Here is a 3,604-nt window from a genome sequence, read left to right on the forward strand (position 1 = left end):
TACAAAGAATGTTTACTTCAATGCAAACATCACAACACATGACATGGCATGATGGTAACAAACCTAAAGGAGTTTTGCGTCATCCTTCTGATGGTGAAGCTTGGAAGCACCTCAATCGTAAACATCCGTCCTTTGCTAGTGAACCGTGTAACGTGAGACTTAGTTTATGCTCTAATGGGTTTACCCCATACATTCAGGCGTCTGCATCACCATATTCATGCTGGCCGGTGATAGTTACCCCATACAATCTACCTCTTGAGATGTGTATGACAAAGCCTTACATGTTTTTAACGTGTATAATACTAGGTCCATTTAATCCCAAATCAGCGATTGATGTTTATTTGGAGCCTCTGATTGATGATTTGAAGAAGCTATGGAATGGAGTTTGGACGTATGATGTTTCAAGGAAGCAAATTTTCCTTATGAGGGCAACATTGATGTGGACTATTAATGACTTTCCAGTGTATGACATGTTATCTGGTTGGAGCATGCATGGTCGATTAGCTTGTCCACATTGCATGGAACATACGAAGTCATTCCAATTGAGTTATGGTCGGAAAAGTAGTTGGTTTGACTGTCATCGATGGTTTTTGCCGATTGATCATCCCTTTAGAAGAAACAAAAAGGCATTTTGCAAAGGGCAAGTTGAAACGGATATGCCCCGCCGAAGTTGACTGGATCACACGTTTGGAGAAGAGTTAAAGACTATCCAAAAGTCACTGAATCTGGACAGAATAGGATAAATAGGTTTGGAGAATGGCATAATTGGACTAAAAGAAGCATATTTTGGGATCTTCCCTATTGGAAAGACAACTTGCTAAGACATAACCTGGATGTCATGCACATAGAAAAAAAATTTCTTTGACAACGTCGTGAACACAGTTATGAATGTTATTGGTAAGACAAAAGATAATGACAAAGCAAGAAAAGATTTACCTCTGCTATGTCCACGAAAAGACTTAGAGTTGAAGGAGCAAGCTAATGGTCGAATCTTCAAACCAAAAGCAAACTACACCATCTCAAAAGATGAGGCAAGAATAGTGTGTGGATGGATCAAAGATCTTAGAATGCCAGATGAATATTCTTCTAACTTGTCCAGATGTGCCAATGTTCAGAACGGTATTATTCAAGGCTTGAAGAGTCATGATTGTCATGTATTCATGGAGACTTTCATCCCTCTTGCGTTTAGTTGTTTGCCACAACACGTGTTACATCTACTGATAGAAATTAGTAACTTCTTTAAAAATTTGTGTTGCACGACACTAGAGGAAAATTGCCTAAGAAAGATGGATGAAAATATCCCAATTATTCTCTGCAAATTAGAAAGAATATTCCCTCCTGCATTCTTTGATTCAATGAAGCATCTTCCAATCCATCTTGCATATGAAGCTTGGCTTGGGGGACCTGTGCAATACAAGTGGATGTATCCCTATGAAAGGTTTATGGGAGAATCCAAACGCTCAGTTAAAAATAAAGCTAAAGTAGAAGGCTCAATTTGTGCAACTTACTTGCACAGAGAGACAACGTATTTTTGTTCACATTATTTCAAAAACTTCATGTTGTCCCCCATTAATGTCAGAAACGAAATGCAATGACAAGCTGAACCACGTGGAGGTTCAATATCAGTTTTTCAACAATCAGGCCGTCATGCGGGAAAAGAATTCACTTATTGGTTAACTGATGCTGAATTCAACTCTGCTCATGTCCATGTCTTAATCAGTTGTAGTGAAGTGAAGTCGTACCTTGAGTATGTCATAATCCAACTCTTACTTTTGCAATGGTGCCAATGTTTACACTAATTCATTTCATTTGTATAAGCTCATTTCTTGTGGCTGAGCAAGTCGTAGAAGGAAATGCTTCTGCTAGAATACACTTAGTGTTTCCCCAATGGTTTAGAAATCAGGTCCGTACTTTTTCCTATGTTTTGAGCAAGGTTAATTTGACTCTTGCTTTAAAAGTTTTTTGGTATCTTTGTTGGTTTTTAATCTGGCGTTAACTCTCACGGTTCAAGAATTAAGACATCTGTCCAATTGGCCAATGAGATGTGTGAAAGTATGGCACACTTACTTCATCAATGGTTACAAATTCCATACACATGAATGGTCTATAGGAAAGAAAACAACAAATTGTGGTGTGTACGTCAAGGGCCTTATAGAGGGTTCTTATGATGATTTCTACGGCATCATTCATAAAATACATGAGTTAGAGTACAACAACACTACTTCTCCAAACAGAGTAGTACTTTTTTATTGTGAATGGTTTAATCCTTCTAGAGTTGGTACTAGAGTGGATCCTAGGTTTAACATTGTCGAACTCAACTTGAGAAACAGATATCGACCGTTTGATCCTTTCATTCTACCAACTAATGTCGGACAGGTTTATTATGTGCCATATCCACCGTTTCGCAATATTGACAAGCGTGGTTGGGCTGTAGAAATACAAACCAAGCCTAGAGGTCACATTGACTTAAATGCGATTGAGGAAGATGTTGCCTACCAACTTGATCAAATGTCACAACCACAATAAATTATTGAAGTTGAACGTATAACCGGATTGCGCGACCCTGATGGTGATGGAGATGAATTAGAAGCACCAATAGAAGGTGATGATGATGAAGAAGAACATGATGATGATGAAGAAGAAGAAGAAGAACAAGAACAAGAACAAGAACAAGAACAAGAACAAGAACAAGAACAAGAAGAAGAAGATGATGATGATGATGATGATGATGATGATGAAGAAGATGATGATAAAGAAGATGACGATCATGATGACGATGATTGAATGTTCGACTATCTTAAATATTAGATCAAATTGAACTATCATTTCAATATAGTTATGTAAAATACAATCTTAAAAATTTGTGGTGATCCTTCCTTAATCTTTTTTATGCATTGCTAAGACATTCACTTTAATTTGTAGTGATCCTTCCTTATTCTTTTGTATTGTTTCACTTTATTTAACATTTCAATGCAGTAATGACAAGAGAAGGTTTAGACCATCTTGATAAAGGAAAAGAAGTAGCAAGGCCTAAAAAGAGGCAACGACAGGCCCCAAAGTATGTACTTAGAGGGTGCCTGCTACACTACCTACCCCTACAGTACACCCTCCTCCTCCTACCCCTGCAGTACACTCTCCTCCTCCTATCCCTGCAGTTCACCCTCCTCCTCCTACCCCTGCAGTTCACCCTCCTCCTCCTACCCCTGCAATACACCCTCCTCCTCCTACCCCTGCAGTTCACCCTCCTCCTCCTACCCCTGCAATACACCCTCCTCCTCCTACCCCTGCAGTACTGTTATGACTTTGGCAAGTGTACCAAATCGTTTCAAGTAATGAAACCGGTAAGACCGGATATCGTTTCCCAAGAGACTCGTTGCACTAGACAATCGTATAATTTCTAACTAACCTAGGCTAAAGAATGCTTCCATAAATTGAGTTTTGGTTCAATTAAAGTAACTATAAAACATAAATGATAAAAGTGATCTTAAGCACTCAAACACTTGGAAATGGTAAGATTAGAGATGATATGGAATGATATTGTTGGGGGTATGATTTCACCTACTTCACTCTTATGTATAGAAAATCACTTCCTCTTCATTAATAT

Source organism: Vigna radiata, unplaced genomic scaffold (assembly GCF_000741045.1).
Source record: "Vigna radiata var. radiata cultivar VC1973A unplaced genomic scaffold, Vradiata_ver6 scaffold_137, whole genome shotgun sequence".
In the NCBI taxonomy this organism is placed as follows: domain Eukaryota; kingdom Viridiplantae; phylum Streptophyta; class Magnoliopsida; order Fabales; family Fabaceae; genus Vigna; species Vigna radiata.